Genomic DNA, 19,264 nt, shown 5'->3' with positions numbered 1-19,264 from the left:
TACAAACGACGAAATAATCCATCTTTTTTTCAGTGTGATTGATACGACGTTTTCTAAAAATTATTTATTTGTGTCAGGTACGGTTATGACTATTTCTATATTAACCCTGTACAACTAATTATCTGTTTATGGAAGTGTCGGCATTCTTAGTTTCTCTTTGTGTTTTTTATAGACCATTAACAGAATTACCAACGTCTAAACAAACCTCAATTTCAAACCAAACTTGTGCACTATTATCATTTTTTATTGTCGTAGTGGGAATACTTCGAATGAAAAACGTTAATTAATAATAATTTTATTGGAAGACTAACAATTCGAATACTTGACTCACTATATCAGTTAAAAATTTGAGATAAATATTAATATATTTTGAATGATTTCTGCTTTTAAATATGATTAATAGAAAATAATACACTCTGCTCGAAGCCGAATTATTCTTTATAATTAAAAAATTCTCGAAAACAATACAATATTGTAATTTAAATTATAATGTAAGTTTAATTTGACTATAACACATATTGTAACGTTATTCATATTTATTTACATTATTTCTATTCGTGGGGTGAATTAATATTCAACTCTTTCTCTTACGTTGTTAATTCATTTAAACACTACAATACATTCAACTTATAATAGTTATAAATATCACTTAAATAATTTCAAGGGTTAATTTCGTTAATTTCGTTCTAATTCGTTCTTTCCACTACGACTATTTATTTAAAACTAACTAACTGCGTTCACACAAACCATTTATATACCTAAATAAAATTCTAGAAGTTCTAGAACAAAAAAAGACAAAATAAATTAATAAACTTTCTTATAAATTAAAAGGCGCTTCCGCCGTTTATAAAAAATGTGAAAGACGCCACGCGAATTCGCCGAATTCTTAAAATTCCATAATAACTGGACAGGGCCGGCCTAGGGAACCATTTTATGAACATAAAACAACATAAAAAACATTCCATAGGTTGTTGTCAGAATAGTGGGTATCTCATTAATAATATCGGTTTTCAAAGTTCATTCACATCGATTATCAAATAATAATACAAAAGAAGGCTTTAGTATTCGAATTATTTGGTTTCAATCTAACGTTAAGCAACTGTTTCAAACCTTTTAAACAATTATTTGGACTTAGATGCAAAAATTGTGAACTACATTTTCAGCATCTCCTCTGGATTTAAAAATTTTTCCCACGCAAGTAAGCCGTGGATCTGAATAAATAGTTATTCGACGGTGCAAGAGCCGGATTAAATCCTTAGTGTGGTGGCCGCTCAATACCACCACTTAGCTCGACCATCTGGAATGGTTCCGACATACCTTCATAATTCCACTAGACATACAACAAGACTTTTCGCTGGAATCGACCTCTCTTTGGGACGGGTTCTACTAATTGTCTAACCACTGATTTTCATGGTAGGTTATTTTCCATTTTTCATCGTAAGTAACAATACGCCTAATTAAATGATCGACAGGGCAAGGAACTATTCTCGACGTTTCGCTTGAATCAGTTGTATCGTGTAGCACTATTCGAGGTCCAAGGAAGTTCCATTATCGACAGGTTCTGGTACTAGCTTGATTTCCAACTGCTTTCCTTCTGATCTCAATATTCCACGCATGTGGAAACAAGGCTGCGCCCTTCCCTCCTTAAATGTGTCTACCCTCCAATTTCACATATTTTCTTTGCTGCCACGTCTGCTTTAAACTTTTGTTTCCAATAATATCTTAACAAAACATACATTATGTACTAAGCGCACTCCATAGATACTATTTTTTATAACAACGTATTGAAGAAAATAAAGCAGTTGTTCTCTTCATAGAATTATAGACAAAAAAATATTTGTGTGTAATAATTCCAATTTGTTCCTATTTTAGAAAACAACACTCACAAAAGACCAACTGCGGCTATTTTTTCAATATTCCTATCACATTATAAGGTTGTGAAATTTATTATGAATCGTATTATATTCTAGATATTTGATATGAAATAAAGTATCTGAGGGTTACTAACTTTACCTCCGTATATTGTAACAGGAAAAAATGCACATGCATTGCGAGTGCACGAAAATTACAGAATTTTAAGTTTCTAGCTTTACTGAAATTTTGGAAAAAAAAAATAAAACTCAATTTTGGTCACCACTTTTTAAGGGTGATATGTCGGAAAAGGTGGGCTGAGGAAATTTTGTTATAGAGAAGACCCATCGTAATTTTATACAAGCAACCACTTTCTGAATTTTGTCGCATGAATTTAGAAACAGCTTTTATATCAGCATACCTGGTTTTTCTCTTTTTATTAAAAAATTGAAACATAATGAGGAGAAGACTTGACTTTCTGCATTGAAGTAATATAACATTCACCTTTTTGTCTAAAATTGTGAGCGTTAAATCTTAAGAGTCGTTTTTCAGCACTACAATTCTCATCTTTGATATTCAGTTTTGAACTTTTCTGTTTCATGTAAAACGCAAGAGAGTTTCAAATTACTCAACTAAGGCGAAATATTCCCCCTTCAAACTTTCTTTGCTTCCATGTCCATTCCTTTCCATAAAATATTGGATGCAGTTGTATCTTACTTTTTATTTGAATGGTATTTTTTTCATTGCCTCAGTGAATCTATAAAATATTTTTCCAACAATGTGTCTTGTATACAGCTATAAACGTTCGCAAATTAACGATCATATTCGTATTTTTTGAAATATGAATATCCTACGTTTATTGGGTCATTATATCAAGTAGTATAATAAGTAATAAGTGCACCCAAATTATCTGTTCAAAACCAGTTTCAATGTGAAACAAAAAATCGTAAATATAAGAAAAATTATATTGTTATAAGTAGGTAGATTGTCTGCTCGATAGTTCCCTCCATTAATGTTGCACTTTAATCTTAACTTCACTGTTCAAATTTACAAAATAACCATATTTAATTAATGACAGCATGGCAAGTATGCTCGTAAAAAGGGCAGATACTCATAAATTTTTAATGAATGCTTCAATAAAATTATGAATAATTTTAATAATATAACGAGTAGGAACATTAATAAGTTAGATAATAAAATGTTATGTCAGCGGTCGATAAACAAAAGACAAGCAGGGACAAACTTGGCACTTCAATCAAATGTTAATGGAAAATTTAAGTTCCAAATTAAAGCAATTAGGTCTGGAACAATCTTTCATATTAAGTGAAACTATATAAGAAGTCGTGTTTTGTTAGACTTCTTCTGATGTCTTACAATAGACAATATAATTTTTGATTAATAAGAACAACAAATATAACTGATACCTCAGACATCATTCCAAGTTTTCCAAACTACATTTTCATACTAAATAGACGATATAATGAAATAATATATTCATCTTTCAATCTTGACTTGTACAAAAATTTAAATCAAATACTGAACTACATAAGTTATTTCTTGCCAAGGATTAACAGTTTCTATTCCTCAATTAGTAGCAACTTTCCCCAAAAATACTAATTTTTATTTGACCTAGCAGCTTCTTCTACTTTCTTCTCTTCCTTCCCTAACAAAATACATTCCTATAATCGATTACTTTGGATTTACATCTGTAAAGAAAGAATGTCTAGAAATTCCACAAAAAAATCACAATTTAATCTTTTATATTGATGCCTTTGAAACTGACGTCGGTACCAATTACTTAGTAGACTATTTACAATGGCAAAATAAACAGCATTCAAATATATCCCTCAAAATTATCGCTATATGTAATGATTTTATTTCCTCAATACAGGCAAAAGAATTTTCAGTACAATCTAATGGTCCAAAACATTTATGACATTCAACAAACTCTCTTTTCTCGTAATGTACTTCTACAGCAATCGCCATATCAACCTTACATATTTTGATATTTCCAGAAAGTCATTCTATTTGTCATCTATATTTTTCTATATATCAACAATTTGAGCGGACGCCTAACCTTAAGATAACACAAAAATGATTCACCTAGATTAAGAAATTTTTGACCTCCTCAAAGCTACAAATCTCTACCAAAAACTATAATTATGTATTGTGATAGTTTCTACTAGATCCTTATGTAATTTATCATAAAAAAGCCAGTGGTTTGTCGGAGCACGTTGAAAAAACGATATTTCTATTGAGGATCTTGAAATAAAACGATGCTACAATTTTAATTTATTCATAAGAATTGCTTCGCTTTCATTTGCCCAATTATATCTAGGAGGATTTACCCCAATAAACTGTATTTGGAGCTTTTAACAATTCCTGTTAATTTACTTCTACTGAAATCTCTTTCGTTACTAACTAGTTGAGCAGTATCTACATGATAAGTTGGAATTTCTAAAACCGAACTCACGATTACACTGTGTGACACGCGTTTCGATAACCAAGTTATCATCTTCAGAGACTAAAGGTGAAATAAAATAGTTTACCCTCAGTTTCTGAAGACGATAACTTGGTTATCGAAACGCGTGTCACACAGTGTAATCGTGAGTGTTGGTGTAGTGGTATAAATAGTGAATTCAGTAGTATGTACATGCGGATGCTCCACATTTAAAAGCTCAGTTTATATCCATTGTTATGATTTTAGAAGCTGATTTTTTGGTTTGTCTCGTGACAATTGCTAAGTATTCCGAAATATCAAATTGTGTATTTCAATGTCTTCATCTCACATTTAATTGTTTTGTTTCTTGGTTGTGTATCAAAAAATGATTTGTGACATATTGTGAACTTTCAATCATATAACTTTTAAAAAGCCATTTTTCCATTATTGTGGTGCATATCTCAGGTTATTGTTTATTTTGATTTATTATTTTGAAAATATTAAATTGGTCAGGATATATATATATATATATATATATATATATAATTTTCATGTTCCTAGGTTTCAAATCCGTCTCTGAAGAGAATCGAATACTCGAGGAACATGTGTCTATTTAAAAAATGCCTGCAATAACTATTAAAATTGTCGTTATATTGAGTTGAATACAATGAGTTGTTAATATTTTATATATCCTTTTTACAGCAACATACGATATCTACCTTAAACATAAATTGTGGATACTCAGTCAACTTAGAATTTCAAAATTTATGCAAAGAACCTTTATGCAAATGCTGAAAACTGTAGACATTTTCAAAATGAGTACTGTGTGTTTGAAAGGATAGAAAATTGAGAAAAATGTATGTAATATGAAATTCTTATGATATATGCGTTGTGGAAGAGACAACAAAGAAATCTAGTCTTCAAATTAATAAGTTAAGTGAAATCAAAAATGGTACCTGTATAACGACTTTAAAATCTTGCATCTCTTAGATAACCTCCTATTTTTTTCTATATTCATGTAACTGTTGCAATCCTGCAGCGCTCTTTAGATTTTACGAAGAAATATTTGTAATAAAATCCAAAAAACAATGAAGTTCTAATAACTTCTCCATTGGTAGCAATTTCTGCTTGACAGCGTCTCATCTATAACTTCAATTCAATCGAGAAGATTCCATGTTTCAATTAGGCTAATGGCATTTCGAATTCTTGTATGGGGACGAGGATTATCAAGCACAAACCCTCTTAATGATTACCACGTTTATGTAGTTCTCCATATCAATGCTACCTCATATTAATGCTAATTCGCCACCACACGCATAATTTGATTGCATGCATATATTTCGTTTGCCCTTCTGTGAACGTTGATCATTAAATTTAGACAAATTCGACTACTGCTGGTTTTCCTGGTCAAAAATGATCGACATGGTGCAACGAACAGATTTCCAGTTATAGGCAGTCTTCAAATCTCCTTATCGTATCCTTTGTGGATATACGAAACGAAGTATAATTAAAACAAACCTTTGAAATCGCAAATATCGGTCTTTTGCTTCTACCTATTACACAGTGCCACATGTAACACTTTTACTTTTAAGAAGCCTTCTACCATAAATTCAATATCTTCAAAGTTCTATTGAATTTACAGAGTTTAGTCACATACTTAGGGAAAATGATTTTTTAATAAATTATTTCCTTTAACAAATAACAAAATATTGGGTGGCAATAAATTTGAGCCAGGAATTATTTGATTTAGAAATTTTAACCAAATAATAAATTATGCGGCAAATTTTCTCGAAAGTATATATAACTTGGTAATAAATACTGGGTACAGATCAATATTAAAAAGTATGTCAATATATTTTAAACTACTAAGTGTATTGTATATTATATATTTATACAGTTATTAAAAAAATTGATTACCTACCAATCTTACTCATTTAAAGTTTCTAATTATTCCAATTCCGAACTTATTTTAAAAGATTCTTAATCTAAGATATGTATTTCATTGATTCAACCTTAGTTCCGTTAAAGTCACTTGCTCGGTTTAATTGCTCATTGTGCATTCAAAAAGTTGTTGAAAGGATTCTTGTTAATATTATATAATTATAAGGTAACGATAAATTTTCAATTTTGAAATACGCATTGTAAGTCTTCAGCTCACTCCTCACACTTCAAAAGTAGAACAATTATTATTATATTTAAGAATACATCTCCATAGAAATTGTTGATAATAATGATTAAGAATAATTTTTATTTTACATTCATGTGATCCATATTTTCAACTGCTCGTTTCTTTTAGTTCCTCTTTTAGTGATTCTCTCGACAACACATAAAAAGACAGTTATAAAATAGATAGAAATAAATCGAAAATAATGATAAAAGAACTGTGAATTAAAAATATCATGATATCAACAATAAAAAATTACTGAAAAGTAAAAAGAAAATGAAACACACACCCACATACACACACGTGGAGAAAATCGAACTGCAAACTTGGGGGAACACGAGATCACATCTCAACCTTTCATACGTAACTTGGGAGTAATGATCGATGCCAGATTGAACTACAAGCAACCAGCAGAGTCCGTAGGTGTAAGGACTTCTGGAGGTAGGAGGTCCAAAACAGAGAAGAAGAACTTTGTTGCCGTCGGTGTGCACATCGGTGATCACATATGGCATTATCATCTGGTCCGACGTATTGTAGAAGCAGGGAACACGACGGAAAGGCTGAGTGCCCTAAGAGTTACCATCGCAATCCGCACAGTGTCAGAAGGACGCAGTATGTGTTGTTTGAAGAATGTTGCCCATTGGAGTGTTATCGGAAGAAAGAAGATCTCTCTATCGTCAGAGAAGATTGACCACTCTGAGACCGACGGAGGTCAGGAGAAACGAGGGGAGAAATAGCATCGATCGCTGGTAAAATCTTATGGGACATCTCGATCAAGGGAAGAAGGATTCATCAACTTACCCCGCGGCTAGATATCTGGTTTAACCGGACCCATGGAGAGGTTAATTACTATCTGACCAATATGATCACTGGACATGGATATTTTAGGGAATACCGTTACAGGTGGAAACATGAATATTCCTCGTAGTGCCCAACCTGTGCGGAGCACGTATTCTTCACATGCCTATCCTTCGACATGCCTCGTCGTACTTGAGAAACAGCAATTTTAAGAAGGGTCACTCCTGAAAATATGTTGGAAGCTATGCTTCCATTCGGCTCCCAGATCTCATCCATCGTCAGTATTCTCCAAGGTTCGCTCTTTTTCCTACTTTTAAAGGTTTAGTTACTTTAGAGAAGGATAGTCGGATGGACGTATCCGGCTGTTCTTCTCTTTTGATCAGAGTAGTGCAATGCACCCACCGAGCAGGATCTTTAATAGGTTATCACTCTTCTTTCTTTGTTCTTTCACTTCCAGTTTTCTTCACTGCTGTTGTGTTGGCTTTGTATGCCTGGAGGAGAGTTCATCAGCTTCCTCTGTTGACTGTTGTACTGACGCCTCAGGTCTGGAAACGTTCTTCTGGCTGTTTTGTCCATGAGACCTACTGAAAAATTAGCGGTGAATAATCAATGTTGTAGGAGGTGGGAGAAGCCCAAGAACATAAAGTGCTTCGTCAGATGGAGAAAAAAATTAATAGCAGGAGAAAAGTAATTGAGAGAATGGTACATTTGTATTTGTGGGTTGGATAAAACTGAATCATAAACATTTCATCTATGAGTATCTTGGTTCATAAGAATGTGAGTCACGTGAAAACATATTTGGAAAAAATATATAGAAAAAGCACCAAACTAGATAAATGTCTCAAAGCTAGATTATTGTATATATAATAGATCGTTATTTTCTAGAATCATTATTATTTATTTATTTATTAACAAAATAGAAAATCTCTCATCAACGGGTTTAAACATCAACTACTGAAGATAATAAGCACAATCTTTTTTTGTGTGAATACTAACTGATTCTGATATTCTAAACAGTAAAATTTTTATTGCCGTCAGCCAGCGGATGTACAAAAACGAAAATGTCAAATTTGGCATAATACGCGTGATTAATTTATGGAGAATTATTGTAGACATTGTAACAATCAGTTTCACCATGAAATGATGGTTATATATTATCTGCTAAGGTTTTTAAATAAAAAAAATATCAATGGGGCACATAAGCGCCGACATTTTGTCAAAACGAAATCAGTATAAAAAATTTATTTTGTGATATAAATTGTATAGAATGGACAGAAAAAAATAATAATAGGCTATATATACATTACAGCATGTTAATGACTAGTAATTGAAAAATATATGAGAATATTATCAAAAAGAAGATGTGTGAGTAGCAAAAATATTGAGATACACAATTTGCCAGAACGATTTGAAATGGAAACATAATCAAACCAAACAGTACAAGCTTTAAAGATGTATGGAATATATAGTAAATTAAAATACGCAGTTCTTCGAACAAAGAAGCCGATAGATAGAAGAAACAAACAAAATGAAAGATAAGAAAAATCACAGTCTTTGGATCGAATTACAAGAAACTGGTGAATATAAAATATTCAAAGAAGAAATGAAAGTAGCAATTATAGTAATATTCAAGAAATTGAGGCTAAAACTTTGTAAAATAATTGAACAGCTAAAATATGAAAACAAGAATACAATACTGGAAAATAAGTACCTGCTTGAAAAAAGAATCAAATAGATGGAGGAAAAATTTTTGGTAACATCAAGATGGATTTTATATCTTTGAAAATAATTTTCTTCCGCAGAGAAATTGCTGTTCATTGTTGAAGTATAAATACCCCTGCCAACTCAATTTTGTCAACAAGAAATGGTTCGATAGTTACGAGTATAAATAAGGAATATTTGAAGAAATATTTCAAGTAAATTTGAGCTAGATGTTCATTATTTTATACTGAAAAGTGTACTTAAAAATAATTGTGACGCGGGCTTAAACAATGATACTTTTTCAAATCTATACCTTGTTTTAGAGTCTAGTGTTAAAACTATTATATTGTGAACGTCATTCCGAGATTTTATTTTCAGTATATGTATCAAAGTTTTCTCAACAAGACGATTTTATAATAAACCAAGCAAGCATGAAGAAACATAGGTTCAATTATCATAATACTCTGTATAAAATATAAACAAGATCTATGATATAATTTTTGCGATGACATGTAAACTGTTTCTACACTACTGGCAAGGACTATAACGATTTTTCAAAACCTCTTCTTTCCTGTTAACGATAGCTATCAGTTTTACCAAACTTAATTACGTCTAAATTTTGGCATCTTAACTTGTTGCTAATTATTTCAAAATTATTTTATCTACACAAATGAGTCGCGTATGGCACATCCATATCTCCTAACAATCTTTAAAGATACCTAACAAATTGATGAGAATGTATAAAAAGACAGCGAATGCGTTAATTTAGAGGTGGACAGCTGTTTGGACAAAGTCCAAAGACAACCGACTTATTAAGGAAGCTAATATTAACATCTTTAAATTATGAATGTATATCTCACTGTCAACTAAGTGAATATTTTGATCAATTGCCATTCTGTAATAACAAGTAAACATGTTTTTTTCGCTAATTGGGGTATTAAAACCAACTGTTTAAAATAAATCTGGTAATTCTTACAGGGTGTTTAACATCGAAAATTGTATGTGCATCTACGTATATCACTATATAGGTACAACGCAGTAGCTGGAAAAATATTGAATTTTTTCTCCTCCGCTATTTTTTTCAATATTCTAGTTATATAATCCTTACAAAGAAGCAAAAAAAAATAAAAATCAGAATTATATTGAGATCTTTGGATGATTCAAAAATATTGTGATTGTATATCCTGGAGACAATCTTTGAATGCAAAAGAACAGCTCACAAAATCTAAAAATGTTGATGTTTCAATTAAAAAAAGGATGTTATTCAACTCATGAAACATATGACTGCTTCTATTTTTCCTCGTACATTTCGGGATTTTCCTATAAAATTAGATTCAAAAATGTGGAGTAAAAAGTAGATCTTTTGGAAGAGTTTCGTGTAATTCAAAATTAAGATATTAATTTCATGGTTGACTGCTACCTAGTCTACTGAACCAATTAAACGATGTTGTAACTCAGTGACTGTTGAATGACGTTTTTTGAATGAGGCGTCAAATAGGTTAATTATTCTAAATATTAACAATAGAACTGGGACATATGAAACCGTAACTACATGAAATGATTACGAAATCTCAATTAACAATAAAAGTTACCAATAAAAACCATCAATTACCAAGAATGATTAACTACAAGATTATGAAAGTTAGAGTCTCAAATAATCGAATTCAGAAATATTCACAATATAAGAACAACTGATGTCTCTGGTTGTTTCTCGAGAAATAAAAACTATCAAAAACAATCAATAAGCAGTTTCTTTTTAAATGGAAGGAATGGTACAATCCTTTGGCCTATGCATGGGTATTTAGTACCAACGACTTTAACTGTAACAAAAAAAGAAGCGAAAGACTTGCAAGTGCTTCACCATCAGAGACTCTCGAGAATTTTTTTTCTCTTTATTGGTAATATTTTGTAGAAGGTTGAACAGCACCTGCTTCATTTACCTGCATTGATGAAGATATTCTTTGATCAAAAATATTGTTGTTCATTTGGACAGCAGGTATGGGTTCAAAAACGTTTTGCTGTTTCAAATTATATGTTTATTTGACCTTTTAGTCCGAAAGTTCAGTTATTTATAGCTTTACAGAATTATTTTTTATAATTTACTTTCAAAAAAAAACACACTAAAAATTCATATTTTATCCGAATATTTAAAAACGAATGATTAGTTATGTAATGAAGTATTGTTAGTTCTTACTTAGGTTTCGTTCATTTTATTTCTGTTTCTATAAATACGAAAGCTTTTCATTTATTATTTCTGGTTTTTATGAATTAGTGAACATTTACCACGAGTGAGTAATTTTTCAATTTTTTGGTTCTAGTCCTCTATCCAATGGTATGTAAACGGCTCCGAGTCGGTGTGAGGGTGTCATATCTTTGTACGAAGTCTGGCTATTAAATAAGGAGACTGGTAACGAAAAAGGATTTTATTATGAAAATTATTCTACATTCGAATTCTCCCTTTAGTTTGCCACACACCTTTCAAATCTGAGCAGACCTGTTGACTCAAGAGCTTTTGGTCAGGAGTCAGATTTTCTGGCACCAACTTCGCAAAGACTTTTGTCATGTGTATTTCCTCGTGTAAAATTTTTCTAACCGTTTCTTTATCGGCATTTACAGCCTCGGCAATCATCCGGATGCTCATTCGACGATCTTCACGCACTATTCAGTTGATCTTGGTCACTGTTGCCGGAGTTGAAAAGTCACAGGGTGACCTGATCATCTTCAGTGCTCTTTCGGCCCTTACTAAAGCGCTTACACCACTCAAAAACACGCACACGAGATAGAGAATTGTCCCCATAGGCCTCTTGCAACAATTTATAGCACTCAGTTGGACTTTTTTTCTAATTAACGAGAAATTTGAGATTGATAGTTTGCTCCTGTTTTTCGTCACACATGGTTTACGGCACGAGAAAAAAACCGCTACTGCACAAATACTATAATAGTGACGAAAACGTGTTTTGGGATGTCCATAGATAAGATATCTAGATACCTAACGCACTAATCGTTTTTTACCCCAGCTTTCTAGGGCGCCTTCTAGGTACACAGGCTCGTTATTTAATAGCCAGACCTCCTACATACCAAACACTGCCCAATGCAACGAGTCGAGTCGATTTAGTGTGCCTGTACCTTAACGCTTTCATTGATATGATAAATAAAATTTGCTAAAAACATAATCATTATTCCTTTAGTTGATCAATTATAGGAGGGCCGCTACTAAGTTTTGAGATATTGCAACATTGATGTCAAATTGTCACTATTAAGTTTGTAATTTTTCATTGGGGAACGCACTCAGAACGTGTTGTCAAAAAGATTTGTTCGCGTTGGATACATCATAATTTAATAATCGCTCGAAAAAAAGCTCGTGTCGGCTGGTGCAAACATATACTGGAACAATTCAATTGCTGTTCTTCAAAAGACCTCCATGAGATGGTAACTGGCGAAAAATGATGGATCTATGCCTATGAACCCGAAACTGAACAACAATCGCTTGTCAAAATGAGCCAAATCCAACAAAATTTGTTCACGCACGAAGCATTTCGAAAAAAATTGTCGCCTGTTTCTTCAAAACAACTGCACATGTCGGAACCGTTCTATCAGAGAAACGTAAAATGGTCAATTCTAAATAGTACACCTGTATTTATTTGGTAGATGTATGTCAAAACATCGAATTGATGGGATGATGAAAAAGAAATTGCCAGGTCAACGTGTTTCTACACCTGAAGAAGCGGTTGATGCGCTCAAATAACATGTTTTGGAAGTACCTCAATCAGAATGAAAAAAATGCTTCCACAATTGGTTCCAGAAAACAATGAGGCCATATCCAATTATAAATATTTGTTTTTATTTGTCTCAAAACTCAAATTCCAATCCACGTATTTACTTTTCTCTAAATACATATTTATCGTTTGATGTCATTCACAAGCAATGGAATACATGTTCTATACGACCAAAAACGTTTATACTTTGAATTCCAAGAAGACTGTTATCAGATCACATGTAGATTCAAGGCCTAATTCTATTAACTTAGGTCGAATGGATTTATAATCCTTGTTTTTTTGGAAGTTCTAGATAACAGCTCCTATTTAGTTGTTTTCTTATTTGAGAAAATTGTTTATATAATTTGAAAATCATTTGGGGCAGGGCATGACTGGCAAAAGGATTATTCTTTGAAACCAATCAAAAAGACGCAATAAGCAGTATCTAACAACAACGTTTTAAAAATCATTTTTTGCTCTTGCAAACACGATGCAGATGGCGAAAAGGCGGTCTTCACTGCTCACCAGCTTAAATTGTTAAAGTACCAACCGTTTGAGGGAGATGAAATCACTGGAATGCAAAATATAATGGAATATACTTTTTTGTACATAGAATAATAACTATTTCCACTATTATAATATTTATAAGCAGTAATATCTCTATTTCAATGTCTTCAATGGATATTATATGACAAAATATATAAATGTCGTAAACTTTGCTTGAACAATATAAATAATTGTTTCTTGGCTCCAAAAAAATTCCTGATTTTTAATTATATAATTAAAAAAAATAACCATGAGAATCAGGACTTCCGTTTAAATGTGTTCATTGACAATAAATGAAAACAATACACATGAAAATATTTTTGGTGACACTTAATAAGTGATACATAAAGATGATACTAGGCTCTTCAATATTCAATTATAGCTGACTGTTGTTCCTTAATACTACTACTAAGTCAATATTTCTAAAGAAAACATAATGCGCATTAATCAAGAAAACGCCTGCCCACACTAGACCGTGGATGACGCAATATCAATGAGACCATTATTCAAACTAAAGCTTCGACTTTTATGTATGTATAATGATAGGATACGCAATAGAGATTGGAAAGTGTCAAATTCTCATTTCACATATGCTAGTACATCTCTAAGACCTTTATTAACTAATACTCTTACTTCATTATTATCATTTGTGGAAAATGCCTAGAAACACAATATCCAAATGAGCATTTCTAAAATATGTATTTCATCTTAAGTGACAAGGATTCGCTATATCAATTTTAAGACACATACCAACTTATTATTTTAGCAAATTCAGAACAATTTTGGAATTTTTTGTTGTTGGTATTTAACAAGAATTTTGATGATAAATTAGTGAGGGTACTGAAAACAATGTTTACTACTATCATTACAACGACACCCACTGTCTGACGCGCTTTTCAATAACCAAGTTAACGTCTTAACAAACCGAAGGTAAACTTAGTAAACGTGTGCTCAGTATGAATATCACCGAAAATTTCATCCAAAAAAACTATTGTATGTATTTGGTTGTCTACACGATGACATCTATAATTTTGTTATTCCCCATATTACGTTTTCAATCAAAAGATTGTTATTGTAAATTATGTGAGTAGATAGGTCGAGGTCTAATGCTGATACGACCACCTGGATAATCCGATTCAACACCCCTTGACCGAAATTGAACTTTTATTTTAAATATCCAAATATCCAATTTATAGATGATTTACGTCAACGAAATCAATAATGTCAAAAGATAAACCCAGAAATATTACATAATGTGCTAAAACACATGTTTGGTTCATTCGATCTTATGGATACTGTACATTTATTTATGCTACCCATAAATGAATTTTTATACAAAATATGAAATAACACATAATGATAAATATTTCCAATATTTCACAATTTCACATAACAAATGTGTAAGAGCTAACTACCGTCAATTAAACAAAATTATAAACCATGTAATGTAAATTGATATTATTTATTTACCATGGAATAGTTCTTAACGATGTGTTGCTTTTTTCCACTTAATTTCCGTTGATAATTTTCTTGTTAAAAAATTAACTTTAACTAGCACGCAATCCATTATATAAAAACAAACTTTTTACATTTGATAGTCATGTATTCCCCGTTAAACAAGCTTATTTTGATCATTTTTTTTTTCATATTATATCAATGTGTCAACTAATTTATTCTGCAAGAAATGTTTCCAAACTCTAACAAACTTATACTAAGGACAATAACTTCCTTCATAATGCATATATGCATATTGGTGACTTTTTTGACAGATTCTATACTTATCTTAGACTGTCATTTTGATGTCATTTTTTGTTTGTCTTTAATAATCCCCAACATATTATTATTAGCTCTGGTATTTTATTACATATTTCACTGCAATTTCTATAATTTCCTTGGATTTGCACAAAAACGAAATTATTAATTTTTAATTAAGAACAACGCATCAGTTTTTTCATTTCTCTATGGAAATATTATCAACAATCTTACCTACTCGCGTACAGCATATTTTTTCTCGTTCATATGCAAAAAATATATTTTTATAAAACTGACGTTAAAAGTGGCATTTTTAATTCAAGCTGGCATGATTAAAAATTGAATTTTATAACAAGGCGTGCGTATAAATATTTTTTCTACGACCGTGCGTTTTAACCCACATTCCCGCACGCAATTTAGTTTTGAAAGTGTCACTAGTGCGGGAAAGTAAAATTATACAAATTTTGACCTTATTAGATAGTTTTTTACTTTGAGATTATAACTATTGTTACTACAGGTAAATAAATATTTACGAAATAGTCCATCAAATAAAAATTAAACCTTTTCTAGCTTTTAATAGCATTTTTAATTTTTTGAAAATATAAAATAATATAGATATTTTTTATATAACCATGTAATTGTTACTAAAACGTCAAAGTTGTTCAAAACGTCATGGAAGTGACGGAATAAGTGCAATCTTGTTCTAAATTATACCACATTAAACCGAATCCGATACAATAATATTAATGGATTCATCTGACGAAGAACTTCCCGAAGCCATTTTGAAGGCTGCAAATGAAACCAATTCCGAGCTGTTACCTGCCAAATGACTTAAAACCGTTGCCGACACCGTCATCGTCATCTTTTTGCGACCTGCAACCGATGCCATCCTCATCGACGTCATCTACCTTCCAGTTGAAACCAAATAACTCCACTGGATCGGCAACTCTTACTAGTCTACAGAATACAACAAATTGTGTTTTGTGTTTTCAATATTAATATTTATAATAATTAGCAGTTTTTAGTTAAAGTTTTGTATAATATTATGGGTTGGTATACTTTTTTGTATATACGGTCGTAGAAAAAATAATGCTCCTAACTCATGCGTAAAGTATCTTTCCCGCACTTGACCGCTTGCCCGAACTCCGCTCCGCGTCGTTCGGGACAACTGCAGTCGCGTGCGGGAAAGTATCACTTTCCGCACTTGTTAGGAAAATAACTATTTTAGACGACGTCAACTGAAAATTGTTCGTTCTGTATTCATTTACATACCGAAAGTTGCGTTTTGAGTGTTCCATGTAGACAACTTTAAGTTCCTTAAATGTGACTCTAGCCACTTCAATGTTGACAGTTGACAGTTTCGATGATTATGCATAACCTTAAAAATTTAATTTTCTGAAATTATGTGTTTTATCCGAAGTTTTGTCTAAACTAATGAATAACAATGAATGATGATGAAGAGCTACTCGAATCCACGCCACCTGATCTCACCGAAGAAAACAATATTCGTTGCCGGATAAATCTCGTGCAAGGTACGAAAAACAGTACGAGCTCTTTATGAAGTGGTGTCACCAGAAAAAGGCGAAAAACCCAAAGGAAAACGTAGTGCTCGCTTATTTTTCAGAAAAATCTGGAAAAGTTTTACTTTATGGTCTACATTCTCGATGATTAAAAGTACTCTGGCAATACAACAAGATGTTCACATCAACAAATATCCAAAACTCATCAATTTCCTGAAGAAACAAAACAAAGGGTACACTGCAAAAAAATCAAAAACTTTAACCAGACAAAATATAATAGAATTCTTGATACATTCTTATGCGTCGACTAAAAAATATTGTGTATACCGCGGCTGCAATACTACTTTGTTGGACTGTACTTTACACTACTCTCAAATTCTCCCAATCCCGTTTAAATAATTAGAAATAAAATATCAAATCACATCAATACCTAAACTTTTATTCTAATTTTTGAATGTTATCAGTAATGGTGCAACTACTGTTACTAGAAACATTTATTGTAGGAATCACTGGATGTAGTTCTTTATTTTCAATAATGCTGGAATATGTATGGTTTTGATTTAGCACTTGTACAAAAGTTTCAACCCCTTGTATCATTCTTGCAATTTTCTTTTTGATATCGACAGATTCTTCAACATATTTCTCAGCCACTGATGAACTCTTTCATCCAGTATGCCGTTTTAAAACATTGATATCAGCCCCAGCGCTGGCCAACAGCGTTGACGATGTCTTTCTTTGCTTATTATTATATTTCTACATTACCCTCGAAACTAAAGCTACCGCCCATAGAGGCAACTTCAGCAGCTTCTCCTATTTCTGGTGGTCTTGAACAAATAATTGTTTTCAAACATAGATTGGGAATTATCGTGAAAATTCTTGCGTTCCATAAATAATAACTTCATACCAAAATTAAGTCGTTCACTATTTTGTTTCGTGTTCACAATTTTTTAAGATTATTGTTAAATGTTGCGTTTTATGCTATTTATAACGCTTAAATTAGTTTTCTTACCAAAATTAATCCCATATTTATAAACTTAACAATTATATATTACTTTGTACAATGGGATGCTCTACCGCCAAATGGGATGAATATCTATTCACTATTGTTGAAAAATTTTTTCTGGACTTCTGTAAAATGTCGAATAAGTTTGAATCCGTATCTGTACTATTTTTGATCTTTTACTAGTTAGTTGAATCAACTATCTTGTAATTTGTGGAATAATTACTTTCCATTTAATGAACAAAAAAATAACAGCTTTATATTGGACTGAATGAAATCAGTGAAACGTATTAAATTTCACGGTTTAACAAGAGGTGCCGATACCGCAATAACTAACAGCAATATTTGATGTTTCTTTTTGACAAAAGACACAATAGTATAAAGAATAATAGACTAGACAAAAAGAATGACATCTTTAATTTACTTTTCTCTTTGAGATGAAAATACGTATAATGATTATAGCAAAAATGCCGTGATCAATCTGTTGTGGAAATTTAAATTTATGTAGTTGAGATACGTCCGTAAATTATTTCGGAATATGTAATTTACACAGGGTGGACATATTAGGAGCAATAGTTCTCTAGTTTGTGTAGCACCGATTGTTTTGATCTCTAATTTCTATGCGTATCGATATATTGCTTTTATTTTAAGAAGTATAGTAATCTAAAGAAGGATACAACTGAGAAAAACATATTTTTTTGGCAAAAATCGAGTCAATTCATCAAGAGCAATACAATGATTCCAACGTTTCTCTAATTATTCGATGCCGTGCTTGTAGAAGGATTTGTCTTTTGCCTCAAAATAGGTTTCAGTTTCAGCAATTGCTTCTTCGTTAGAGCTGAATTTCTTACCGGTCAGCATTATTATGAAATCAGCGAATAGCCAGTAGTCACTGGGTGCCAGATCTGGTCTATACGGGGGATGAAGAAGTAATTCGAAGTGTAATTCTTTGAATTTTACCATCGTTTTGATTCCGGATTGAAATGGTGGATCCATGTTTCAACTATCGTCATATATCAACGAAAAAACCTGATCACGTGTAAACACGACCAAATACTGCTCTAAATCAGTAACTCGTTGTTGTTTTTAATTGACTGTGAGTGAACGTGGCACCCACTTTGAAAAAAGCATTCTCGAGGGCGAATTTTCATGCATACTTGTGAACACATTGTCTTCAATTATCTTTACGGCCTCGGCTATCTCACGCAATTTCAATTTAGCATTAAATATAACCAATATTGCTAAGCTTGTACAGTAGGTTTTCCTCAATAAAAGAACAAAAGTAGCTTCTCTTAAATGGTTGTCACTTTTTTCTGACTAATCTAAATGTCATAAAATTTCAGACAGTCTTTTGAAATTTGGTACTTAGTAAATGTCATATGTATTTGACAATAGCAGCACCATCTGTGTGACTTATTGAGTGATGTATTGTGTGAAAGTATATGGAAAATCTCAAATATTACTTAATATGAAAAGATACCTGAACTAGATGTCGTCCTCTCTCGAAATTATATACAAACAAATTAATTTTCAAGTACTTTTTATCAATAATGTTATCAAAAATATTTTGTCATCTCGTCTGCAGAATTTCAATGACACATATAGAAAAATCAGTTGGGCTTCGAGTAAAATATCTCAAGACGTTATTTTCCATACATCTAGATATCCAAATTTTTTCCAATTGAAAAAATTTTGTTGCGAAATAAATAAAAATCCGAGGATGCAATATCGGGCGAG

Source organism: Diorhabda sublineata, chromosome 1 (assembly GCF_026230105.1).
Source record: "Diorhabda sublineata isolate icDioSubl1.1 chromosome 1, icDioSubl1.1, whole genome shotgun sequence".
In the NCBI taxonomy this organism is placed as follows: domain Eukaryota; kingdom Metazoa; phylum Arthropoda; class Insecta; order Coleoptera; family Chrysomelidae; genus Diorhabda; species Diorhabda sublineata.
This window is presented reverse-complemented; position numbering follows the sequence as displayed.